General features: G+C 50.0%; 1 protein-coding gene across 10 annotated transcripts in view; it reads left to right on the top strand.

Annotated features, from left to right (window-relative positions):
* The first annotated feature begins 1,244 nt into the window (after window positions 1-1,244).
* Window positions 1,245-9,885, top strand: part of arfip1 (ADP-ribosylation factor interacting protein 1 (arfaptin 1)) — a 271,399-nt gene continuing 262,758 nt past the window's right edge. For 7 of the 10 annotated variants that reach the window (XR_011590530.1, XM_070871433.1, XM_070871431.1 and 4 more), the window contains exon 1: window positions 1,264-1,347. The gene's annotated coding sequence lies outside the window, so the exon portion shown is untranslated. Of the gene's footprint in view, window positions 1,348-9,885 lie in introns of all 10 variants that reach the window. The other 3 variants (XM_070871435.1, XM_070871427.1, XM_070871432.1) reach the window with 3 other exon arrangements.

Below are 9,885 nucleotides of genomic sequence, written 5' to 3'. Positions count from 1 at the left end.
TGCCAACTGTGTAGAGAGGCCTATATATTGCGTGAAATATCCTGTATTCAGAGATGCTGATGTTGCCATGTGTCCGCCTCTGCATGAGATCTATCCGTTGATCCCAGATTTCAGACTGGGAAGAAAAACCAACTGTTGCTATCAGGTGCCAATCGGTGAATTAAGGTGTGCCTCAGGTTAACTTCTGCGCAGAAGCCCAGTTGTAGCTCTGTGCAAACCAAACCACAACAACAACTTAAATTTATATTAAAGAAAAAGAAAATACATACATTTATATAGCGCCTTTCACGACCACTAGTCATCCCAAAGCGCTTCACAGCCAATGAAGTTGTTTTGAAGTGTAGTCACTGTTGTAATGTAGGAAACACAGCGGTCAATTTGTCCACAGCAACCTCCCACAAACAGCATTGTGATTATGACCAGATCATTTGTTTTAGCGATGTTGATTGAGGGATAAATATTGGCCAGGACACCGGGGATAACTCTCCTGCTCTACTTCAATAGCTCCATGAGATCTTTTACGTCCACCTGAGAGAGCAGACGGGGCCTCCGTTTAACCTCTTATTCGAAGGACAACACCTCCAACAGTGCAGCACTCCCTCAGTTCTGCACCGGTGTCAGCCTAGTTTTGTGTGCTCAAGTCTCTGAGGGTGCTACCAACTGAGCCGCAGGTAACACTACTTTAACGCAGTGAAATGTCCCAAGGCGCTTCACAGGAGCAATATCAAACAAATTTTGACACCGAGCCACAAGATACGATATTAGAAATATAAACATAAAATGCTGGAAACACTCAGCAGGTCAGGAAGCATCGCTGGAGAGAGAAACAAGCTAACATTTCAGGTCGATGACCTTTCGTCAGAACTGTCTGAAACTTTTGGTTGATTAGGTGCTAGGTGTTGCGGGGACTCGGATGTTGAGCAGGTGCTAGGCTGCGCGGGGACCCAAATGTTGGGCAGGTGCCAGGCTACGCGGGGACCCAAATATTGGGCAGGTGCCAGGCTGTCCTTGGACTCAGATGTTGGGAAAGCGCCAGGCTGTGCAGGGAGCAAGATGTTGGGAAGGCACCAGCCTGTCCTTGGACCCTGAAATTGGGCAGGTGTCAGGCTGTGCGGGACCCGGATGTTGTGTGGACTCGGATGGTGGGCAGGTGCAAGGTGCGCGAACACCCGGATATTGCGTCAGGTGCCAGGGTATGCGGGTCCCGGATGTTGGACAGATGCCAGAAGGTGTGGAGACCCGGATGTTGTTGCCACGTTCACTTCCGGGAGCCGATTCAATGATCGCGCGGATCGAGGTCGCAACATAAACGGCAGAAAAAGAAGGAGCCGCGAGGACACGGAGGAGGTGAGAGCCCGGGATAGAGGGCCGGGGCCTCGGCCTCGCTCCCAAACCGAGTGACAGTCTACAAATAATCACATTAACCGTGAGAGTGGCGGCCGGTCGGCTCTTGTCCCTGTGTCTCGCTGGGAAAGAGGCGCTTCTCCCAATATTGGCCCGGCCGGTGTATTGAGGGCTGGAGATTTGTTAAGGAGCCGCCGCCGCTCTCCCCGCTCCCGGGCCTCCGCCTACGTGTCCGTGCAGCGCTGAGCAGAAAGTGTTGGTGTTCAGTTCCCCGCACACACCGCCCGCACCCAGCACTGCCCCGCACCCAGCGCTGATCTCTCCCGCCCCCAGCGCTGACCAAACCCCCCCTCCTCGCACCCAGCACTGCCCCGCACCCAGCGCTGACCAAACCCCCCCTCCCCGCACCCAGCGCTGACCAAACCCCCCCTCCCCCCTCCCCGCACCCAGCGCTGACCCCCTCGCACCCAGCACTGCCCCGCACCCAGCGCTGACCAAACCCCCCCTCCCCCCTCCCCGCACCCAGCGCTGACCCCCTCGCACCCAGCACTGCCCCGCACCCAGCGCTGACCAAACCCCCCCTCCCCGTACCCAGCGCTGACCCCCTCGCACCCAGCGCTGACCCCCTCGCACCCAGCACTGCCCCGCACCCAGCGCTGATCTCTCCCGCCCCCAGCGCTGACCAAACCCCCCCCCCCTCCCCGCACCCAGCGCTGACCCCCTCGCACCCAGCACTGCCCCGCACCCAGCGCTGACCAAACCCCCCCTCCCCGCACCCAGCGCTGATCCCCTCGCACCCAGCACTGCCCAGCGCTGACCAAACCCCCCCCTCCCCGCACCCAGCACTGCCCAAACCCCCCCTCTCCGCACCCAGCGCCGACCCCCCTCCCGCGCTGATCTCTACCGCCCTCAGCGCTGACCAAACCCCCCCCTCTTCGCACCCAGCGCTGACACCCCCGCACCCAGCGCTGACCAAACCCCCCTCCCCGCACCCAGCGCTGACCAAACCCCCCTCCCCGCATCCAGCGCTATCCCACCCCCGCACCCAGCGTTGACTGCACCTAACGCTGATCTCTCCTGCCCCCAGCGCTGACTATCACCCCCGCACCCAGCGCTGACCAAACCCCCCCCCCGCACCCAGCGTTGACCAAACCCCCCCCCCCCCGCATCCAGCGTTGACCCCTCCCGCACCCAACGCTGACCCCCGCATCCAGCGCTGACCGCTCTCTTTCCCCCCCCCCGCACCCAGCAGTGATCTCTCCCGCTCCCAGCACTAATCCCCCCACACAGCCAACGCTGATCCCCCCCCCCCCCTGCAGCCAGCGCTGATCTCCCACCCCCCCCCGCACCCAGCATTGACCACCCTGCGCTGACCACCACCGCACCGAGCATTGACCGCACTGCCTGCACCCAGCACTGCCCTCCACCCCGCGCACACTGCCCGCATCCAGCACTGACCCCCCCCCCCTTGCACCTGCACTTGGTTGCCTCTGTCCTAACTCTCACTCGGTCCCGTTCACCTATCACCCCTGTGCTCGCTGACCTACATTGGCTCCTGGTTATGCAACGCCTCGACTTTAAAATTCTCATTCTTGTTTTCATATCCCTCCATGGCCTGTCCTCTCCCTATCTCTGTGACCTTCTCCAGCCTTATAACCCTTCGAGATACCTGCACTCCTCCAATTCTGGCCTTTGAGCATCCCCGATTTTAATCGCTCCAACATTCATGATCATGCCTTCAGCTACCAAGGCCCTAAGCTCTGGAATTCCCTCCGCCTCACTTTCTTCCATTTTGATGCTCGTTAAAACCTACCTCTTTGACCAAGATCTGCCCTAACATCTCCTTATGTGGCTCTGTGTCAAATTTTATTTGATAACGCTCCTGTGAAGTACCTTGTGATGTACTATGTTAAAGGCGTTATAAAATGCAAGTTGTTGTGTTTATACTGCAACTTTTAGTGCTTTTGTGAGTTGTTTTTTGCTTTACATGAACTTAATGTTTAATATAATTCACTGCCATTTTCTGATTTTGCAACTTTTGATGATTAATAGATTGAAAATAGTGGGCAGCAGCTATGGGAGGTCCTGATATATGCAACTGTCAGTCAAGGCACCACCACTAGTGGTGTAAACTTGGGAGATCACCATTTATAACTGTGCCATTGACTCCTGATTTGACAGTAGAGGTGTGAAACCCCTTGGAGAGGGTCGTTGTCTCAACATTGAGTCTAACTGCAGTGTAATGTCAGCAGGTTTATCAAATGTTCATTGGGTCTGTTGAAGCTGCTTGACACGCTGTAAACTTACCTTGCCTTACAGTTAATTTAAGTCTGTTGAAAATGCAAATATTCCTGCCTATACTCTCAGAACATTTAAAATGTAATGTCTGGAAGATGTGCTCTGTATGGGCCCAAGTTTCCACATGATTTGCGCCTGATTTTTAGGAGCAACTGGTGGAGAACGGACTATTTTAGAAATCGCAATTCTCCACATTTTTTTTTCTGCAGTTCCAGTCAGGTAGAACAGTTCTAGTTTAGAACAGAATTTTTTCTTCAAAAGGGGGCGTGTCCGGCCACTGACGCCTGATTTGAAAGTTTCCACAGTGAAAATGTACTCCAAACTAAAGTAGAATGGCACCAGTGAAGATTTTTGTAGAACTGAAAAAACCTGTTCTACACATTAAAAAATCAGGTGCAGGTTACAAATTAGGCATCCAGAACGAGGTGGGGTGGGGGGGGAAGGGAACTCATTAAATTTGACAATAAATCCTTATTTATACTTCTACAAATATTATACAAATAAATCCAACCTGAATAAACATTTATAAGCCAAGAAAAGATTAAATAAACCATCTTCCTACCTGTGTGAAAGTGCTTCAGCCAGGGAGAATTCTGCAGCTGTTTGTGCCGCTGAGCGGGAGGGAGGGAGAGTGAGGGAGAGGGAGAGAGAGGGAGAGAGAGTCGGGTCGGGGGTCTCGGGTCTCTGTCGGAGCGGGTCTCGGGTCTCTGTCGGGGCGGGGGGGAGCGGGTCTCGGGTGTCGGGTCGGGGCGGGGGTGGGGAGAGCGGGGGTCGGGATGGGGGGGGGGAGAGTGGGGGTCGGGGCGGGGGGGTGAGCGGGTCGGGGGGGGAGAGCGGGTGTCGGGTGGAGGGGGGGGGGAGCGTGTCTTGGGTCGGGGCGGGGGGGGTGTCGGGTCTCGGTCGGGGCGGGGGGGAGCGGGTGTCGGGTCGGGTCTGGTCGGGGGGCGGGGAGCGGGTGTCGGGTCTGGTCGGGTGGGGAGCAGGAGCTGGCCATGGGAGGAGCCTCATTCACGCAGCCCCAGTGAGGCCATTCAGCCAGGGCTAGGGGCTGCGTGCTTCGGGCCCCTCCCACAGTTCGGCGCCTGGAGCTACTGCACTTGCGTGCCGACTGTAGCGCGCATGTGCAGAGGTCCCGGCACTGTTTTCAGCGCAGGGACCTGGCTCCGCCCCCCCACAGCTCGTGCCGGCTGCGCCGCGTGCCACAGGACCTGTAAGTCGGTGGAGACTACCGAGGATTTTTTTAGGCGCGAAAAACGGGCGCCCGTTTTTTTTCTTGTGGAAACTTGGGCCCTATATGTGTGAATGAATGTTGTCCCCTGGATTTTGAAGTTTAAATTCCAGGCAGGCAGTATAAGCAAGCAAATGGATAGATACTGTAGCGACTGATCTCCGATCAATTGCTACAGTATAATTGTATCCTTAAAAAAAGAATGAGTGGAGTTGGAATGTTGGCTGATCTGTTGGATTTGTGAATGGCAGCACATGCTTGTCATTTGCATCCAATGCAAATGTGTGTGTATACTTTTCTTCCCCTCGTAAATGTGTTTTTGGTTTCTCTTGTGCTACTAGACCAATGGCTTTGTTAATTACAGGTCCTGCTGTCAATTGATTTTACATGTAATTTTTTTAATTGGCATAACTACTACTGAAAGGCAGATTTGTTGTGTTCAAAAATATCTAGGTCTCTGGACACATCCTGGCAACAATATCTAGGATACAAATCTCAATTTAACCCGCTTGTGATTTACTGCCTAAAACTTCCTTGATCAGTTAGCATTTTGTTTACTCCTTTTAAGATGAGGTACTTCTGTAATGTAAGGCTACAAACAATGTACAGAATGGTAAGTTACTATAATTGCGTCCAATGTTCTTGTATTGACATAGTAGGACTGAACTGCCACAACTGCGACAGCAGTCATAATACTATAAACCTATTCCTAGGTCACTATCTTTTATCTTTATACCTTTTTCATCTATGTGACTATAGTGTACTTGGCACATCTACATTATAATTTTAAAAGCAAATTCAAAGTTTTTAAGTGTGTTGGTGAAGTTCATCCTGACACAGCCTTCTGGCTCCCAGACTTGAACTTTAGATTGTTTCTCAGTAAGTCTCTTCCCTACTGTCAGTTTATGACCACGTCTTGCCGAATCTCTGCCGTGCATATCTAGCCTGAATTTTCTTTGTGCCTACTTATGGACATGCTTTGACTGCTGCTCTGGACCTGAACACGTTCCTTCTATCTCCCTTTTCCAAAAAGAAAATTCAAGCCCTCTATGTTACTTACTCTTCCAATACTGTTTCCCTTCTCCCCTGGCTGTGCCACCTTTCCTCTGGCCTCTTGGATATTTCGTGCCCTCCCCATCCCTGCCCCAAACCATCAGCCCTCAGTCATCCTCCTCTCCTGCCGCTGTTCCAGACTTGAATTCCCCCTTGAAGAAGCCCACGACTAACGACCCATTGTGCCTGTCCCAGCAATTCTCGAACAGCCCCATTATTTTCTGCTGATCGGCCTTAATAATTTTTTTTCGGCATCAACAGAACAAGGGATCATTGTGATTTGAAAAAAAAAAATATTGGTCGTGGTTCCCATTTTTCAAACTAGTGGATTAAACATCCTTGCAAAACCAGTTTGTGTTCCACATCTAATATAGGAAGAGGACATTGGGTTAAAATGAATTTGCAGGTACATTTGGTGTCAGATTCCTGCTGATGTATATGACAAAACTGTTTATATTGTGGAAACTCTTCTCTTCAGATGTTGGCTATCTGATCTGCTAACAGATGAGTGACTTTTCAGGTGGAGGTCCTTTTATCAGCACTGGAAGATACTGCAAATTGAAAAAGGAAAGAATGATGGGTGAGGGAGAAAGTCACATGCACGAGAGAAGAAATAGAAAAGGCAGTAAAGAGGAAAAAATAAATTGATTAAATAACTGAAGTGATATTAACATAAGATAAGAGGCATAATGAGAGAAATTACAGACAAAAGAGGGGAGGGGGGAAAGGCAGTTAGAAATGGAAACATGGAAAACTGGCAAAGTGGAGCAGCCTCCAGGAGCCTGAGAAGAGAAGAGCCCACTGCAAGCAGCAACCTATCCCTCCCGTGCCCCCGAAATGCAATTGAGGAAAGAGGATGATGTTCCATTGGGGAAGTTGGCATCATGGGAGCAAATGTAAAGCAATGTAGAACCTGGGAGAAAGGAGTGAGCTCCTTACCAGAAGCTGGTGGGAAGAAGTATAATTTGGGTAGCTGTGGGAGTTAGTGGACTTGTAATAGATGCCAATGGACAGAAGCAGGTGGAAATGATCAGTCCATCAGCACAGTCCTATCTTGCAACTTACGGACGAGGTAGAAGTGGGCTATGCAGGATTGGGTGGGGCGGGGCGGGTTTGCAGGGAAGATGAGGTCAGGAACGGTCTGAGAAATGATGACAGTGTTCAGTAATGGGGTTGTGGTCCAGGGAGAAATGGGAGTTATCAGAGTTTGTGTTCTGCCTCATTAAGGTAGAGGTCCATCTGCCATGTAAGAGCTCTGCCCTGATGATGTCACCTTCTACACCAGAGCTTCCAAAATGTTGTATTATTTTTCCTCAATCATGGACTCGTGGTCAAAGGTACCCTTGATTGGGTCAGTTGCATTTCTTGTGCTTCTGTTCTCATCCTTCCCTTTTTTCCCTCCCCCAACCCCCATACATCCATGATGGGTTCCCCCTTCTCACTTTCCACACCACCAGTCTTGGCATTTAATAGAGTATGTTCTGATATTTCTGCCATGATCCCACCACCAAACACATTGTTCCTTCCCCTCTCTCCTATTTTTGAAGCAATTGTTACTCCCATAATTCACGGGTTCACGCTTGCACTGCCCCTAGCACCTGCTTCATTTGCCCTGGCACCTTTCCGTGCAATCAAATGAGATTTAACACCTGTCCATTCACCTCCTTCAATATCACTGTCCTGTGCGCTCTCCTCTTTCTGGGCGAGGGAGCAATTTACATGTACTTCCTTAAACCTAGTATGTCGTATTTTCTGTTCATGATCCGTATCTTCTAAACTGGGGATACCAAATGCAGAGTAAATTACTGTTTTGTTGAACACATCTTCTGTCTACAAGTGCAACCCCGAGCTCCCTGTCACTTGGCACTTCAGTTCTCTTCCCAACTCCCACTCTGACCTTTCCTTCTATGGTCTTCTACACTATTCCAATGAAGCTCAATGCAAGCATGAGGGACACTTCTATTGGATACTTGACAATCCGCTGTCCATAATATTGACTTCAAGTATGCCTTAATTGACCTTAACTATAATTCCCACTTCCTCTTTGGCTGGAAGTTCTTGTGGTAAGGGATGGATGTGCTGGCATTTTGGATCAGGAGCTGGTGCTTGGGGTTGAGAGCATCCCATTGGAATACAGTACTGACATAATGGTTGCAAACTGCACTATCAACCCACTTCTTTCTTTCTTCCAGGCCTCAGGGTTGCTGGAGCCTGTTTTGCTTTGCCAGTATTTCTTCTTTCCATTTCTACCTGCCTTGCTTCCCCCACAGTTTGTTATTCGTGCATTCTCTGTCTCGTAAATGACTTTGGTTTCTCTCATTATGCCTCCTATTGTCTTGTGAATATCACTTTAGCCATTTAACCATCTCCTGTTTCCCACTTAAGCGCTTTACAGGTCATTCTATCTCTCTGCCTGCGTGTGTGTTTTGTATTTTTACCCTTCCCCCTTCCCTTTATTCTGTTTATTTTCAAATTCTGTTTATCTGAAATACTTGAACTGTCAACGTATCTGTTCTCCATAGATGCTGACTATCCTGCTAAATATTTCCTGAATTTTCTGGTTTCTTGGATTTCCATCAGCAATTTTTTTTACTTTTTGTTTGCATTGTGGGGTAGAATTTCAAATTCTTACCATTGCATTTCGTGTTTGTCCCAGCAAAGGGAATTAATCTATACACGTCCAAGTGTACTGCACAAGCAGCATCCTGAGCACATCCCTTCTTCCGCTTTAGAACATTCGATGTACTGCTATGTAGAACGTTGCTCTTAAGATATTCTTGCACATGAGGAACCCTATACAAGTTTTTATTAGATCTGGAATTGAGGCAGACTCTGGCTATCTGTGGTTGGGAGTTGTGATGATTTAGGGTGCATTTACACTGAAAATTGAGAGCTGGTGTGAGTTCAGGTTGTACCTCTCCAGTCTGGGATTCTTTGGTCCGGCATTATTCCCGGTGGGGGTCGCGACCCACGCTGTGTCCTGGGGCTGGCTGCTCCTCTTCTACCCGCTGCCTCCGGTGTTACCTCCTTAGTTGGGCCGGCGTGGAGAGAGAGAGCGAGGAGCCTGGCAGCTGACTGAGGCGCTAAAGCTGGGCCTTAGAAATACTGCGCAGTAGGCAGAATACAGCCGGGTCATTGTCAGCAGTAAGTCTAGGGTACTGCTGACAACGCAACGCTAGGGTTCCCGTGGTCCGGAAAATTTTTTGGTCCAGCACTAGTCAGGTCCCAAGGGTGCCGGACTGGAAAGGTACAACCTGTAATTTCACCTTTGTACTGATGCTAAATTGGTGGTATGAATCAATGGTCCAATGTATGGTCTGATGTAACTCTCGATCAAAGCAGAGTGAGGCTCCTTGGGAGGGGATTTTTACACTGCTTTGGTTTGACATCATACATGGTGTAAATCGAGTACTGTGAAACCTGGTTTACCGAGTACTCAGAATCCACTGGATCTCCCAGGCACTTTGTAAAACTATCTGGTCTCAACTTAAATGTTTAGTGAGTGCGGGTTTCCCCTTCCCACTTTCTGAAAAATTACGTTCTTAAATAATTGGCCGAGATCTCTGCCCATGCATACATCCAGGCACATGCACAGCTCTACTGTAAAGACTGTTCTAATTGCAGTCAAACAGGAATCAGGGAATGTAACCAAGGTTTGGCTTCTACTCTCGGTGTAAAGGGGGGGGGGGGGGCAGAAAGGGATTGGATAGACCAAGTGCTAATCAAATGTGTTCTGTTTTGAAAATGTATATCTACTGTGCTTTTCGCGCTGAAAAAGGGCTTGTCCAGGGGAAGGTAAACGGGCTCTGATTGAGAGTGTCCCTTTGTCTTGACAAGTCCCGGCCGGAGAATCTTCAATAAAGGTATTTTACAGAAAAGGCAAGAGGTGTTCGCGTGTCAGTGTATTCGCTGAAACAGATTGAGGGAAAAAGAATCCGTATTAACAAGCTGATGCTTTGAGT

Source organism: Pristiophorus japonicus, chromosome 2 (genome assembly GCF_044704955.1).
Source record: "Pristiophorus japonicus isolate sPriJap1 chromosome 2, sPriJap1.hap1, whole genome shotgun sequence".
NCBI classification, from domain to species: domain Eukaryota; kingdom Metazoa; phylum Chordata; class Chondrichthyes; family Pristiophoridae; genus Pristiophorus; species Pristiophorus japonicus.
The sequence above is the reverse complement of the archived record's forward strand: the minus strand, read 5'-3'. Positions and strand labels throughout refer to the sequence as shown.